Here is a 17663-nt window from a genome sequence, read left to right as displayed (position 1 = left end):
AATATGTATTAACAGTTATGGGTGAGGCTTTGCAGACAAATTAATAACCCAAAATCTTGTTGAAGTTTGCTGCCACCCACTGAACCTTGTAAAATCATCATTATCTGCCAGACAGCTCTGCATGGTGCTGCAAGTGAAAGGGTTAATTTATCCTCAGATCATCTGTTGTCTGCATTTGCGTTTATTTCACATATGGCACAGAGCACTGTTCCCGCTCAGCTGAGAAGGCTAGATTAATGTCTGCGTGACTTCAGACTCCGTGGGGTTTGCTGCTGCCCTAAAGCATCTGCACCCGGTGCTGTGGCATTCTCCATCCCAATCCTTCCACTCAGAAATGAATGGATCTGGTGTTCCTCCAAGCAGATTAAGATAATCTGCAACAATTTACTTACACTGAAAAGGCATTACCCTGATTGGAACTGGTCAGAGACCATTCTCTGATTAGGACAGTGATATGATGGGGCTCTAAGACGACATTTTGGAATATGAATATCTCTGAATAAACTCCTGATTTTGCTGCCATCATCTGTTCAAATAATGAAGAAATGATTTGACATGCGAGAACCTTCACAAAATTATCTGGATAAAGCTTCAGAGCTTAATCCACTTTCAAAGTAGCAGAAAATATTTATTATCTAAATGCAGATGGCCACTCTGTACTGCTCAGCTTCCAAAGCCCACGAAATGGGCCAGAAAGTTTTCTCTTGACTTGACAAGCATTGTGTCATGTCCTCTAGGAAGACAAACTCTGCAGAGACAGACACATAAAGAAGGCACTGACAAGCCCCAAGGAAGAGGACACTTTTTAAACTCGTTTTTGTAGTAGCCTGATTGCACTGTGGTTTTAAAGGAGAGTAGATACAGTGAAGAACTGAATTCACGTGTACAGGCTTTCCAACCATACACAACCTGATTTATTCTTGATGACCACCTCCCTAACATGACTCGATCCTTACATGCCAGCGGATCAATGCCGCAGGCTTTCTCCTCCTCCGTGGCCCCATGCACCAGGCAGGATTCACTCACCCCGTACTGACCGGCTGCTTCATGCCCTCCAGGTGAGACGGGCAACTTGGTCGGAGCTCAAAGGGAGCTGGCCCATGCCCAGTTGGGGGGCAGCCGCTCCTCCCGAGACCTCCAGGTTCTTGCCAGAGGATGGGATGCATCAGGGTACATACTCCATCACACAGAGAGTCGTTTGCACCCCAAGCAAATGGGTTGATGGGAGATCTTTGTCCAAACTCACGGTGGGCGACTCTCACCTCCAGGCTGGAAGGTTTGTAGCGCACGGTGTCACCCACAAGATAAGAAGATGCAACAAAGGTCAAAAAATACAAGACGCAGCAGCAGGAGAAGGCACTATGAAATATTTAGAGACCTTTGCCAGGATTTTATATCTCCCAGCGTGCAGATAAATCTCCATGTTACTCGTTAAAAGTAATCAGCCTGGAGAAAGACACAGGCATCTCATCAGAGTTCAAGCAGGGGGCTGGTTGCTTATCTTCCAACAGGTCTTGCAAAATCCTGCAAACAAGTCAGTGAGCAAGCTCTAATCTCAAAGGCAACGTTAATAGCCTTCCCTGAGAAGGAAATTGTTATCCAACAGCATATTTCAGAAATACACAAAGCCAAGAAAAGGTTGGGAACCAGAAGTTTCTTTTGGCTGTTTCGAAGGTATCACAGTCCATCAGTCAGGAGAGTGCTTTGCCTGAATAACTGGCAATTTTGGTTTATAACTGCAAATATTCTTCACAGGGAATTCCCAGAGGAAAGGCTGCCTTTTCCACAGCACAAACAAAACCTCTACAGGCCACCTAAAATCTGCAATTCTTTGTAGGCACGGAAAACAATGAAACTGCAGAGCACTTCTGAAATTTAGTCCTAAACATGAAAGATAGTTTACTGGCCTTATCCTATAATGTTGTGAATTGGTTGACAGATTTAGGCAATTATTGATCAAGCCTAATTAGGACTTTGATCAATGGACCAGAAGAACTGTTGACCCAAAGGAGTTCATCACAATGTCCTGATTTATAAATCTGTCCCTTGACTGAGAAATGCTATTTGTCCACATTTAGTTGAACTCGAAGGGATACAGGAGATTAAGTTTCATTTTCAAAGTCCATTTCTAAGAGATAACAAACAGATCTTCCAAAGCCAAAGGAACAACAAACCACGCATTCCCGTATGAGCTGTTGGATCCATAACCCAGACAGCTTTGGCAATCCACAGCCAATTTGTGCCTACAAGAAGATTTCCATTCCAGCATCTGTGAATAGCAAACAAGACCCTGCGAAACAGAGCAGAGCAAACCTATCTGGTGCCTTGCTGAAAATGCCATTACTTTCTATGCTATTGCACCAGCTTTTCTGCATTGAAGACCTGAGATAAGATCCTGCCTGTGCTGCAAGCAGGAAATTAACTCAGCCCAACAGCGACAACAACTGCAGGGCGGACTGGCCACAAACGAAAACGTGCCGAGTCCTCAGCAAGGGAAGGGGATGACATAAACTTACGCTCACCTCTGTACTCAGCTGCGTGTCTTTGGTCCCTGAGTTAAATTATCGGCAAGGTCATCCCTCCGATTTCAGTATACGAATGTTTTATGTGGAGCCTGGTGAACCTGAAAGACGCTGTGCAGATAAGCACCTTTACTTACCGAGTCACATCTCCCTGCCACTGCACAAAACTGGACAGTTTCTGGGGTTTCTGTCCCTGGCATATGGTTAAGAGCTGTGCGGGGAAGGTTGTGCCGAAGGATGAGAATGTAAGAATGTACAGGATCAGCGTAGCCCCGCATCCCATCTCTGAAGACAGATGCTCACAGAAAAGCCTAAATGCAGGGCAAACACACAGCTGATACTTCCCTGCCTCATTCTCCAGCCTGCAGCAATTTACTGCTGATCCAGGGGTCACAGCTTTCTACAGACGTGTAAAGAGAGACAGTATCTACCCGCAAGAAACTAAATGAAAAAACAATCACAGAAGCATCGATATTGTCCCATCTATGAACACCAGGACTCAGGCACAGGATGGGTCAGTGATTTGCTCAAGGACACATTAAAGAAAAGCAGCACTGCCAGTAATTAAATAGATGAGGAGACCAGGCTCCGATTACAGCCAGTCTAGGTCAGACCAAAGGTCTGGCTGGCTTAGTAAGGCTGACAGTGGCCAACAGCATTTGTCTAGGAAAAGCTTATGAACGGGACGATCAGACAGCGACGCTCCCCTTACACACCTTCCTGGCACCCGGTGCTTTGTGGCCCAGAGACCTGCGGAGCCAGATGCAGGGCTTCTGCATTTGAAAGATACAGATGGATTTTTCCTCTGTGAAATTGCCTACCCAAATGGAAAAGCAAACACGCAAACTGTGAGCATCCTCAGCAACCTGTGGATAGGCACTCTCCCATGGTTAGCAATGCACTGAACGAAGTTTCACGTAATTTGTTATGAACCTGCCTCCTCCTTCCTCTTTCATGAGATGCTCCCCAGGTCTGGTATCGGGGGACAGTCACTTGATGTTCCCCTGCTCAACACCCTTGTGATTTTACCAGCCTCGGTCAAGGTCTGTATAGTCATTCTTTGCATAGAATCACATTTATCCTCTGGTTATTCTTGTTATTTTGTCCTTTTGGTTATTCTTTGGTTATCCTTCTTCTTCCACATACCTTTTTCCAGCTCTCCTGTATCCTTTTCCAGATGGGCAGAGGAGCAGAATGGCACTGAGTACTTAGGGTCAAAATGATGGTTGTTATTTTTCTCTCTGCAACTTTGTTCCCCTGCATCCCACCAGGCCAGTGTTCCTACTGTATCATCCTCCCCTTCCTCTCATAAGGATTTGGAGCAGAGGATTTGCTTTAATTTCTACTTTTCGCCAAGAATCCCAAGTTCACCATCCAAACTCGCTCTCTTGTGGTGATAGGACCGACAATAAAAATAACTCTCAGCCTAAATTTCCCCCTGGAACTTGACTGTCCCTAGGATTTTCTCCAGGATCTCTTTCAGAAACATTATCTGCACTTTCCTACTCACTCAGGCATAAATAAGTCCTATTTTCTTCCATGACTCAGCAGGGATATTTACTCTGAGCATTAACACGCACCCATCCCAAGCTTAGAGTGACAGTGCCTCTGGATCACTGCCCAGGGCCTGGGACAGGGTAGGATGGGTCCAGTACTCATCACGTGGGAAACCTGTTAGCGAAGTCTGGTTTTAAGGCATGCAGACCAGAGGAGGGAAGCAACCAAGCTGGCGGGCCATGAGGAGGGACTCCAGCACCCTCAGGATCACACCAGGTAGCCGCAGACCTCTCCTGGCTCATCCCAGGGAGATGAGGACAAGGCGATTCTCCTGCCCACACATGCTGTGTAATAGATCTAGTGTCACTGTTGGCAGGAACTTGAAGCAGATTCAGAGTATATTACGAATTAAGAGTCCCAGTGTTTTTTAAACCCTCATATTCATCTTCAGAGCCCACACAGTAGTCACTAATCAAACCTTAATAACTAATCATTGCTGCTGACAATTAGTACCGTCGAAGCGCACTTTCCCGACAGCAGATGACTGATTCGGGGATGCCAGCTCTGGTTTGCAGGGATGGTGTCGCAGCGCTTGTGCTGGTCCGTGTTTATGCACTGTCCCAGGAGATCCCACCGGCTGCAGTGACGGCTCCGGCAGACATCCCTGGGGACAGGATCCCCTGCAGTGCCCTGGGAAGGAGCCATGCAGCTGCATCCCAAGCCCCATGCTGCCCCTGAAGGCATTTCTGCGTGTTTGGTGCTGTCAGAGCCCGCTTGCAGCCCCGCCAGTACCTCCTCTTGGGCAGAGGTGATCTAGCATGGTTTGAGGCATTAAACCTGGGCCAAACTTAACCACTGTGGCTTCTGCTCTGAGCTTGTCAGGATACAAAATCTGAAGTCAAACACGAGAGGCCAGTGATGCAGCCCTGCTAAGCATGAAGTAAAATGGGACACGGTCCCAGAGAAGGGTCTTCACAGACCTCATAGAAGCTCCAAGGCTGTGGGACCAGGGCCTCCACCAGAGCAGTCACCAGAACGATGCTCAGTTTTGCTAGCTGGGCTTCTGACTTCATCTGCTCCATTAAGATACGCACCTTAGCAAAAAATGTTCCTGGCTTGCCTCTGTCTAGAAGAAGTTAAATTAACTCTCTGCTTCTCCTGCTCCATGCCTGCGATTGTATTGGAGCATGCAACGTGTGGCTGAACAGAGTTGACTCACCATGGAGACACTGCAAAATTGTGACTTAAGGAGTCATCACAAAATACCTGAGCCACACAGACCAGCCACAGGCACGTTCCCAACCGATGGGAAACGTAAGGTGCTCTGACCTAGCTCAGCTCGTCTCGCTGTGGCCAGGCGATGGCACATCACCTTGAGGTCACTGCAGACTAAGCCCACATACACAAGCAGCTACCGTGCTTCGGCTGATGCTCTGTAACTTGACATAAGCCTGTGGCACAAGACCGCACGAGTCTCCCAGGAAGGCTGCAATCGTGAACTCATTTGCTGGCTACAATAAAGACAGCAAAGGGTACAGGAGTAGGCAGCTGCATTTTGTCTGGCAAAGAAACCCACCTCCAGCCCAGATATTACACAGCTGCACTCTTACAGGCAGTAGATGTCTATTGGAGGACTATATCCTTGCCCGCTAAACCCCAAAACATCCTCTAAGTCAACAGCATGTTATTTGTACTTAATAAAATCTAGCCTTCATAAACAGCTCTCACAGGAACATGTTCTGGCTACGGGAGAGCACATATAACCAGAAAGCATTGCTTCATTGAGGCTATTAATTTGGTCTAATACTATACTCGACCCTCTACCCAACACTCTCTACAATCAAAAAATAGAAAGAGGCTGTATTTAACCAGTGCTTACAGATACAGAAAACAACAAAACCCAAGAGGAAAATATTCTCCTGACAGGATATTTATACGGCATCCTACCTTATCATTTTCCAGAACTTGCTTATGGACAGTTGCAAGAAAAGCCAGAACTGAGCAGGGCAAAGCAACCCCCCTTACTCACAGGAAGAAATAGCTTCTTTCTTGACTGGAAGGGCAGACGCTGAGACCTCTCCTCGGTCCTAAACCAAAGCACTGGGTTTTGGGACGGCTGTGTTGAAAGGCGTCATGGTTTAACCCCAGCTGGCAACTAAGCCCCACACAGCCGCTCACTCACTTTCCCCCTGGTGGGATGGGGGAGAGAAAGGTAAAAGTGCGAAAACTCATGGGCTGAGATAAAGCTGCACACACAAGCAAAGCAAACCAAGGAATTCATTCCCCACTTCCCATAGGCAGGCAGGTCTTCAGCCATCTCCAGGAAAGTTCCATCACATGTAACGGTGACTTGGGAAGACAAATGCCATCACTCCCAATGTCCCCACGCTTCCTTCTTCTTCCCCCAGCTCTATATACTGATCATGACGTCGTATGGTCTGGAATATCCCTTGGATCAGTCGGGGTCAGCTGTCCCGGCTGTGTCCCCTCCCAAATTCTTGTGCCCCCCCAGCCTCCTCGCTGGTGGGGTGGGGTGAGAAGCAGAAAGGCCTTGGCTCTGTGTAAGCACTGCTCAGCAGTAACAAAAACATCCCTGTATTATCAAGACTGTTTCCAGCACAAATCCAAACCATAGCCTCATACTAGCTACTTTGAAGAAAATTAACTCTATCCCAGCCAAAACCAGCACAAAAGGGAACAAAGTCAGGGCAACTCAAGGTGGGGCAGTCCCATGCCAGGTCAACGGGGTGGTACGGGGAAGCCATCGAGGGGCCTTTGAAATCCTCCACTGGCGTCAGACCCGTCCTCAAGCTTGCAGAGAGAAATCCCAGCTCAACTTGCACTTGCAGCAAAAGCGCAGAAGGACCATCACGATGCCACGCGTGTCGGGGCTGGGTTTCTGACGGGGACCTCGGAGCAGCATCCAGATCCCCTCAGCACGGGCATCCACAAGCTGGTACGATGGACGCAACAGCATGTCCCACTTACGGGGATAGCAACAGGAGCGCAGTACGTGACACTGCTAAACAAAACGGGGGGTCCCCCAGGGACACGCATTGTGGCTGCAGAACGGGTGGCCAGGAGGGCAGAGCTCAGCCCCAGCGATTGCATCGAGCCCCTTGCTAAAAAACAAGCAGAAGGCTGAGCATCCACTCCTGAAAAACCAGACTGTGCAAATACCTGAGGGAGAAAGCCAGCCTGAGCGGTCAGAGGGGAACAGGGGGGCTGTGGGGAAAGCAATCTAGAAAAGGAATAAAACCAGAGAAACTCTTGGCCTTGCTTCACATTAATAAAGCCTCAAGCACAGATGGCATTGCTGGTATATTAAAATAAATGATAGGCTATCAGGGAACAGCCTTGCTGAAGCCCATTATTACATCCCAGGCTTGGATGACGCTGTGATTAGAGTTATTCAAAAACAAGGCAAAAAAAAAAAAGAAAGTAAAAGCCTCCAGTAATTCTCACCGTATTGAGCCCTCTCTGTGATTAATGCTGATACCCACCATTTTTGCAAAACAATTGCTGAAGGTTTGAGGTAATTATTTTATTGTCAGTCAAAATCTCAGCAATTTACTTATTTCCAATATATGTTCCTAACTCACTCCCAGGCAGAGCAGAACTTGTACATATGCAGAGAGCATCCTTCCAAGAAGGAACTTGGATCTCCTTTGATCCTCAAGGGGTCTTAATTTGAGCAAACACCAGAAGGGAGATAGGTTTAGCATCACTCATTTGTGGTTTGCACTGCCCAAGCAGAGAGAAAGCGTATCTACATTCTCATTAGAAAGGAACATTTTAAAACTATCTTCTCAATAAATTACCCTCTCTCTCCCTGCTACTTATCACAATGAGCTCTCTTCCTCTATTTTTCTCTTACTGGCTCTGCAATGGTGCCAACATTTTAACCCAAAATGTCAGCCTTTCATGCAAATCCCCAGAAGGACAGAGGTAATTGAAGGCCAATGAACCTTCACATTCCCTCTCTCTATTTTTTTTTTTTTTCTGGAGGGCTGAAATGTCATGAAAACAGACAGATCTTCTGCATCGCAGTATAGATCACTATTAGAAAATAAATGTGATTTCTCCAACATAAGAACGAATCTCTTTTTACAAGGAAAAGAGCCACCCAGACTAGCACATAAAGGAAAAATTAATAACTCTCACCCAGGGAAAGCTACTGCCCTGCCTGTGTTCTTAAATCAAGCTAAGTGATTATGAAAATCCAAAGGGAGAGAGGGCTGAAAACCATCTCCTCTGTCTAAATAGAGCCAAGTTTTCTGACACATTATAAACTGAAGGATAGAAGAGGAAACGCACACTGAGATGCGATATGCACATACACCGAAACTGCAGACATGAGGAAAAAAAAGTATTACTGCAGATTAAAAAGGCAGTGAAGACACTATGATTTATATTACAGTAGGGCTGACAAACAAGGGGACAGACAGACAGTGCCAAGGCAGCTGACAGTCTAGAAGGACGCCTGCTTCACCACGGTGTGCAGAAACCCAGATGGTGCTTAGTTGGCAGATGCAGTCCAGCCTTTGCAGCACGGAGCTCTGCACAGGCTAATGGACCCTATCCTTTAATCCAGGCGAAAAACCAAGATAAATTATTTGGAGCAGCAAATGCCAAGCCGTGCTCCAAGGTAGACACGTCCTAACTCTGAAGGCTGTTGGAAACGGATGGATAGAGCCAGACAGCTGGAGAAGGTCAAAAATGCTCCGCCATGTGCTTGAGTTTTCCAACTTTGCTTTCTTGGACCAACAAGAGTAACTGGAGGTGCAGGCAGAAAGTCTGTCTGAAGAAGTTGTCCTGTGTTGGGAAAGCCCAGGAGCTTGGTGCTGCTGCAGGCTGCCTTTCCAGGCTCCCCAGCAAGCCGAGAAGGATTTCTCGGCTCATCTATGGTCTGCCAGGCAAATTGTAGGCAACTAGTGGCCCAGACTTCTGTTCCCTTCAGCAAAGTTTCCCTAACACATTCCACACACAAACTTCAGCCAAGGCTCCCCTGCCCCAAGCTGGGGAGACAGCCATTTCCACCACAGAAGCCATCACTCCCTCCTTGCGGGTATTGCAGGAGATTTTTGCACGGCAGGGTAGCAAGGGCTAGGGCATGCAAGAGTGACAGCAGCCCTCAGGCTTGGATTCATCCATGCCTCCCACCATCCATTAGAAATGTCCCCTGGTCAGCCAGACCTCAGCTAGGAGTTCTCATACTGACCATGTCAGCCATGGTGACCAACGTCCCCTCTCTCCTCCCACGAACCAGCAGACAATTTCTCCATGGCTTATACCACCTCATTCCAAACTGAAGAAAAAGAGGCAGAAATGCTGTGGATGGACAGGAACTCTTCATTCCCCCCAGCAACAGCCAGTAACTCCAGTTCAACACCTTGTCTGATGGGATCCCATCTTCTTTGTGGGCAGGGAGAGGGAAGGCAGAGCCAAACCCAAGCAAACGACTCTAAATCCACCACCAGCTCCCGGAGGTAGCACTTAAGGGCTGGTAACAAATGGGCTTAGCCAGTCTTCCTCTGACACAGGTTTAACTACATGCATAAACCTTGTGGAAGGGCTGCTACTTCAAAGTAATGTATCTGAGGATGTTATAGTGCTGCTGCTGTTTCTCGATATACTCCACCAAAACTGTCAGGCTAAAGTACCAGCCCAAGTTTCGTGCTGGAGGTTTCCATGTAGAAAGGCCCCTGCTGTCTTCCCCTTCCTTATGACAAATTGCAAGCACACACATTTTTTTTATCACGAGCAACAGCTTTATTTCACCTGTTTCTGATAGCTGCTTGCTTTCAGAGCTGGGAATCACCAAAACACCCTCTGATCTTCTGTTTTACTCATCTCTATTCCCTTCTCTTCATCTTGATTTCTGCTTTGAGGACAGGAGTTGAGGTGCTTCCAAGAGGAAGGACATGGCTCCAACCCATTAGTGGTTCAAGCTCCGTGGCTGGAAATTCCTCATCCCGGTTCCCAGTAGAATAGACACGCTGTCAGCTTCTCCCATTTAAAACGCACGGATCTTGTTCACGAGGACACAGCAGTCTTGTGCTGGATGGAAAAAGGGAAAGCAAAGCAGGGTGGTAGGTCAGGACCACAGGGCTCAGACTTGTCCAAGTTTTGCATCTCCTGGAAGGTCCAAGGTACCAGCATGAGGCATAGAGCTGCTTCTCACCGCGCCACGGAGCACCACGCTGCAGAGTGTGTGCAGGACTGGTCTGCAAAGCTCCTTATCTCAGCTGGCTTCAGAGCAGAACTGGGAGCAAGTCAGGTCGAATAAAGAAGCAATATTGAAGAGGGGAAAGAGGCACAGTCCCCAAAATGCCTCAGGGTAAAATTTGACGAAAAGAAAAAGCCATCTCCGATATAAATTGTTCCCTCCTGGGAGCTGCTCTGTTGTTACAATAGCGTATGCAACACCGAGCCGGCAGAGAGGATCATTATTGTTTACAGGTATGTGGATGCAAAATTTCCTTTGACAAGGCAAACCTGATTAAATATGAGTCTGCTCCAGGATTAAGACACAACCGTGAACAATCTCTTACAACAGTTAAAAAAGAAGTCATTCCAAACAGAGTGCACATCTCTCACGAGGAACAGAAACTTGATTTAGGCACAGATTGATGATGGGAGCTTTATTACTGCTTGGGAGAGGGAAGGGGAGCTAGCAAGGAACATATGGAACTGTATAAATTATTTGGAGCACCCAGAAAGACAGGAAAAATAATCATCTATATTTCTGAGACTGCTCATTTCAGTCTGCAGCCATCTGGAACACAGACCTCGCGTGGCCAACACTTTGTGCGACAAAACTCCCATAAACACGTACAGGGCAAAGCTACAGAGGGCAGGATTGCTGCAGGCAGCTGCACTTTGAACACATCGGGAAGAAAAATTTGCGGGCTCCACTCCTGATGCCGGCTCCTGTCAGTCTCTCTCACCTGGGATTTCTATGAACTCAGTCCCTTCTATTGGGATGGTGACTTTTTGTGTCATCCTTTGCACCTTTTCCAGGGAGAAACGCAGGTGCGCGCATCCTTCCTCCAGGAAGAGAAAGGAAATGCCCAAGCCCATGCCCAAGCACTAAGTTAATTCCCCTCCTTCAAATCCCTACTCTGCTAAAGGCTCCCTCATGAAACCAGTGGGGTCACTTGGCCTCTCTGTGTTTTTGCTTACCACCTGTAAAACATGGATACCCTTTCCAGGGTAATTAAGAAGATAAATACATTAAAGATTAAAAGGCACTCTGATGTTCCAATAACAGGAGCTGTAAGAGTACTTAAAATAGACCCATTCTGGGCAGCAATTAAAGAACATACTACTAACTTCTGAGTCTCAGCTTCTGCCTTCCTAATGCTGGTTATTTTTGCCCATAAAAGCATTAATCCTATCTTCCTGTAAAAATGACATTTCAAATATTCATCATCTTCTACCACTCTGCTACTCTGCCTTACCATCATTAACCAGTGGCATCCATTGTACGGTTTATGTAGTATAATTTGCAACCACAGAGCTGCAATACATCTAGAGCCATTTTCTTTATAATTACTCAGAGCTGCAAATATTTTATATCCATTAAAAAAAATCACATTCCAAAAGCGTGTTTATTAAGTAAGTCCCTTGTCATTACCTAAGTGAGAGAGTTATATGACCTTCCATTACTGTAAGAACTAAGATCCTACACACAAAAATACATGAAACAGACATGGTATATATCTTAGAAACTACATGTCGAGAATTACATTGTCACACTTCATAACTTCTTTCTATACTGCCATTTTATTTCTTTTTATCTTTAATTCCCATCTACAGGAATGGTCCAAACTCCACTGTGTACAATAACTATGCTGTGGTACCAGGCAACTCGGGTCACTTCTTATAAGCTACAGCATAATCACGTAGCCCTGTAATACGGTATTACCGTTGCCATAAACAGGTGGATATAAACAACACACCAATGGTCAGTTAAAGAAATGTAGACCTGAACAAAATGGGTTTAGGGTAAACAAGAGAACAAAAAATAGTATCTAACATACATAAAAGCCACCATGTATAGTAAATTCAGATGTAATATGGAACTGCAGATCAAGAAAGAGCGAGCAAGGTGCAAAAGCTTGCTAGCAAACATACAAAAATTACTTCAAGTGGACCCTAAAGTGAGAAGGAAGAAACCATCAACATGAACATCCTATTCCTCCTGGCAAAGAACTCCAGAGGTTGATAACCCACCCTTAATGAACTCACCACAAACCCCTGAATGAAACCACCAACCTCAGGACCCACAGAAGAATTGGGAAGGACAAGCGTAACACCAGGATAAAGCACAGAAACTAAGAAGTGTGTGTGTGTAACAATCCTAACTGCATTATTATTTCTTTTCTTTTAATAATTAGATCTGGACTAATAATGATTAGACTCTTAAGATTTCAATTATATTAGCAATAAATTCTTGGTTTTATAAATATATGAGGTGTGTCTCCTCTTTGCCCATAAAACAAGATTTTGAGCATAACAATGGAGTTCCCTCTGTTAAGGTTTATGGTTCAAATCAGTCTCTCCTCTGTTTACTGCTGTTTTCTCATATTAGTGGTGGCCTCAGATAAGCAACTGGTGGTGTCAGTCAACATCTTAAAGAAACAAAGCCCACCATAACAACCTCTGCTTAGACAACTTGAGCCATATATTCAGAACATCATAATCTTTTATGCCTCAAGATGAAAATGTCATGGTCACTCCAAACAACTCCATACATTTTGAATGCACAAAGCAAACTACTGCATGCTCCAAAGCAGCAAAAATAAAGGCTTAGTAAATGCCCTAGACCTCCTGCTGCTACCTTACGATGGATAGCAGGAGTTCTTCATCTTGGGACATGAATGATAGGCAAGTACTATGCCATTAACAAATAGCTTGGGAGGCTGGGGACATTTTCGTGCTCTACCACAATGTTCCCATACCAGTTCAACCTAAGTTGTTATGTCTTGGCTCATGGTTTGTAAAATAAGGATTCTCAGAGACCCTGGGAGAATACATACTCTCAAGAAGTGAGAGAAGAGCACAGTCACAGTAGACACCACCAACAGAGAACTAGAGGGCCTTGATCTCCATGGAGGTGTACAACAAAGACCATCTACTTAACATTCACGAGGAATAGCTAAAGGACCCAGAAACTGTTCACTAGGTTTGAACCCACCTAAACCAACTGCAGCTCTCCTTGTACTGCATAAACACAAAAGAGGTGGAAGGGAAAAATTATGTATTTTTATTCATTCCCAGAAAGCCCAAGCTCCCTGCCCCTCTGATGCTCTCCAACCAGTTAGTGTTCGCCTACCACACACCACCTACACACAAATCAAGAAACAAGTAGAGAAAGGTCAAAGTCATCTCACACATACTGCAGAGAAGTCCCAAAGTACTGCCATGTCCTCCCCTGGCAACCTCTGGAGACAAAGTATTTGGACAGGGCACCAAAAGAGACCCTTTATATTCAGACGTTCCTTCTCCAGAGCTGCAGACCACCGGAACAACTTTTGGAGGATCAAATTCTACTTCATAAAGGCACAGATGACATCATCTTCTGCTTTACTTTTTTGTCTAAATATTGCTGGTTAGAGAGTCAGCTGATGGACTGTAAAACTGACAGCCTCATTACTGGCGCTTATAAATTGCCTTTGCTCAGCTGGACTTAATGTAGGACCATCTGACTTCCCAGAATTGACATTTTTAATGATTCTGTTTCTCCAGCACTTTCTCATTGACCACTACAAAAATCCAAACTGTCTCTTGCTCTGCCAAGCTGTTTGTGGATCAAGTTACTTGCCCTCTAGGGATTTGCCGTGTGTCAGCCATGAGACTGAGCAAACTCGGTAATAACTGACCTGAGAATAGCTACTCTAATACTTCTGGGCTCTTCTGTACTACAGATTTTAGCATTAAATGTCAAAATTCTGAAAGCCAGAGGACAGATGCATCCCCAGGAGAAGGACGTATGTGCAAAGTATTTTAAAAATGGAAAATGCCAACTGTAAAAGTTTGGTGCTTAGATGGTGTACCCTCATCTTGTACTCTGTTGGCTACCGTTATCTTTCTCCGGGTCTTCCTTTCCTATGCCATATCCCAGGTCAAGCAGAACAACGTCTCCTTCTACACCATATTTCACTCGCACAAGATGGGAAATTCTTCACACCTCAGCGCCATTTGGTGAAGGAAGGGAACGCGCAAAGGCGCGCGCTGTGGGCTGAGGCAGGCGTGAGCACGGCGCTGCATTCAGAACTGCAGGTCCCTCCTCCAGGGCCTGCATGTGGGGACATCCAGCGGTTACGAAGCCATCTTAAAGTCAAGTTAACTTTAGTTTTAGAAGAAAAGCACTTTAAGGAAATGGATCTGAAAGAGGTAGCTTTAGAAGAAAAGCACTTGGAGAAAAAAGGGTTTCAAAGAGAGAGAGTCCATGCACGCGTCCAGCAGATCTAAAGCTTTACAAGCCCTTCACGGTGAGCGTGGTTTCTCCAAGCGCTCCAGCAGAACAAAGTGGGCAGCTCTTCTGGCCTCCTGCCAGATTTGGGGGATTTCTTCTGTTCTTAACAATCCACTGCCTCCTGACACAAGCTCTACACTTATTCCACCCTTCCTGTTCTCCCTAATACACCCCATAAAGAAATACGTAACCAGGACCAGGTATGAACGCAGGTATGGACACAGCGGTAGCCCAGCGTGTGCCCACATACCCAGGGCTGGGGAACCGGAGCAGAAAGTCCCACCTGCCACCAACTGGGCAGAGGGGAAGGGCTACAATATTGCAGCAGCATCCTAGGGAAAAGGACCCCAGCACCACCACGGAGATGCGACAGCATCTCCCGTTGCCCATCCACACCCAGCAAATGAACGCTTCGAACACCTGGCTCCCTGCTTGGCCTCAGATTTTCAGTGTGAGCTCATGCATGTCCTTGGTTTTCTTTATGCCTCTGAAACATAAATAATTTCCCTTCCTCTTAGAAGCACTGTGGGCATCAGCACATCGTAGATGGGGAAGGAGACAACATCAAAGAGCCATTAAGGATGTCTAGACAGAAAAAGAATAAATGGCTCTTTACATAAGGGTTTACCTGGTGGAATGAAAGGGGTGAGTCATAAGCAGAGGAATTGATCCCACCGTGTCCCCTCTTTTCTTGCTGAAGTCCCATCGAACTCCTAAAGATGAACTCAGCTCAGCCACAGCCTCATCCTCTCCCTCACAGCTGCTTGCACAGACTGCAACAGCTTAAAAATAAAAGGCAATCCAAACCATTTGGGTCTGGTGACACATAACCCAGCCAGGCACTTGCAGAGAATGCAGAAATTCATGTCCGTCCAGTCCTTCAGGTGCCAGGACTTGGCACTCTGCAGCTGACCCAATTTGATAGACTTCACAGAGGGCTCCTCCAATTTGCATGAGGGTCAATAAAACATAAGTTAGGGAGAAAAATCCTGCTTTTTGCCACACAGCCCATTTATTCCATGTCTGAAATTTTTGGAAAGATGATCTTTCCAGGCTCTAAGAAAGAGAGAAGGTGGTGGAGGATGAAGGCTGCAGGGTGATGCATTATTAAGCATCAGAAACTGAAACAGAACCATATGTTCAGAAGCAGATCTCTGGAAGAGATACTGCAAAGTGCATCCTCCAGCATGGCTCTGTGCTAGAGGAAGAACCCCTCATGAGAGGTCCAATTACACAAGGAATGTTAAAGCTACATATTGTTTCATAGCCAAGGCCTGCTTATTTTTTGTGCAGGATTATTAAGCCTTTCCAGCCAGAGAGGTTTACTGCACACCAGGGACAGCTTCAGCCTCTGGTCACTGCTTTCTCACCTGCCTCATTTACCAATAGGCATCTCCTACCCTGAGCTTCTTCCTCCAGCATTGAAGGTGGCAGGGCTGGAAATGCAGCCATGACTCCAGTTCAGACCAGCATCAGCTATGAACAGAGCTGTGCCTGATGACTTTTGCAGAACAGTCTCCTCCATAGCCCCAAAGTTCATGCCAAGAGACTACGTCATATACAACAGCACCTTCAGCACCCTGTTCTGGGAACAGGACTCCCGTCAGAGCCCTCCGGGGACACAACCCAAATGACGTGGCATCAGCCACCCTAGCTGGGATGGTTAAATCTACCAAGATCCTTGAGGAGATATCAGTGCCATCTTGGTGTGTGGGGACACACCTCGGAGCTTGCAAAACGCTGCCGCTCTTGAACACACTACAAAGCACTGGCATCCTTAGCCAGTATTGACTGATACAGCAAAGCTCTGCCAAGCCATCCATCCTCGTACTTACAATCCTGAAGCAGACAAGTAGCTTTAGATGGTTAACAGCTTAATGCTACCTTCTCACTATTGCTAGCAGTCATACAGAGCTCAGCAAGCCCCTGAGTGCAGCAAATACACTGCTCCTCTCTCGCTTTCTCTCAAGACACCACAAAGATCCTGCACCAAGGAATGGAGTAAGGTAAGAACACAAAGCTGCTGATGCGACTCCCATCATAACCTTATGTTTCTTACACACTTTTCCTCTGAGCACTGTCGCGTACCTCTTTAATCCAGCTTGCCAATGCCAACCCAGAAAGCCTTAAAGACTTAGAATTATTCCCCTCACACAGCTCCTATCCAGCCTGATGGGATAACAGGACACGTGAAACAGATCTGACATGGCAACCATCCAGTACTATGTTTTTCAAGCAAGAGTTAGTGGGACAGGGAGGTATCAGACCCGATGCAAACTCAATTTGCCCTCAAAGAGCAACGCTCCCACGGAGTTCTTGAAAGATGCTCTTTGATTCAATTCAAAGGAAGCTAACAACGCTAAAGCAGGCTAGAAACAGCACTACAGGGGAGAACCGCCAGGTTGAATCAGAATTAAACATCATGGGGAAGTGATAGTTCTTATAACACAATATATAAAAGAGTTTTGGGGTTTCTTTATTTGATAAGCTTCTCAAAACAGCTAGTTCTCTAATAGTCACACACAGAGACCTTCTGTATAGATGTGGTTCAGCTCCCACCAATTCACCTGAAAGGTTCCCACTGCTTTTGATGGGGCTTGGCTTGGAAATTGAGTGTGCTGGGAAATGATCCCAGTGCCCTTAGCCAAGCTGGCCAAGTTCCCTTCCAAACTCTACCTTGACCCACACCAGCTTTGACTTGCATCAGGTGGACATCACACATACAGACACTGATAAGATATTTGTAGGTGGAATAAATTAGTCCAGTCATTAAACACAGGGCCTATATGTACAGTGGGAATAAACTGCATAAAGCTTTACAGAGGCTTTGCAGGTTTGTCTTGCTTAACACTGCCAGCATAGGGTCCCATACCTGGAACATACACCCCTTAAAACTGCCAGAAAAGTGGCACTTTGAAAAAAGCTGCTGAAATTTCCCCGGGAATCTCACCTGAGAAGTTGTTTATTTGTCCACCCTTGGAGCAAGACAACACTAAACTCTGGGAATGAAGGAGCAGGTCTGGAGTATTCAGAGCAGCTCTCCCCAAAATGAAAACTCAGGTCACGCTGCCTGAGACCCACCCCAGTTCAACCAGTTGTCACTGGTGGATGGGGTTTCCTCAGAAATGAACCTGCTCTGTGATTAGCTTGAGAGCCAACCC

At 46.2% G+C, this 17663-nt stretch overlaps 1 protein-coding gene across 3 annotated transcripts in view; it reads right to left on the bottom strand.

Moving 5' to 3' along the window:
• Positions 1-17663, bottom strand: part of ARMH4 (armadillo like helical domain containing 4) — a 66219-nt gene that overhangs the window by 28130 nt on the left and 20426 nt on the right. The window lies entirely within an intron of this gene.

The sequence above is a fragment of the Accipiter gentilis genome, chromosome 25 (assembly GCF_929443795.1).
Source record: "Accipiter gentilis chromosome 25, bAccGen1.1, whole genome shotgun sequence".
Lineage (NCBI taxonomy): Eukaryota > Metazoa > Chordata > Aves > Accipitriformes > Accipitridae > Astur > Astur gentilis.
The sequence above is the reverse complement of the archived record's forward strand: the minus strand, read 5'-3'. Positions and strand labels throughout refer to the sequence as shown.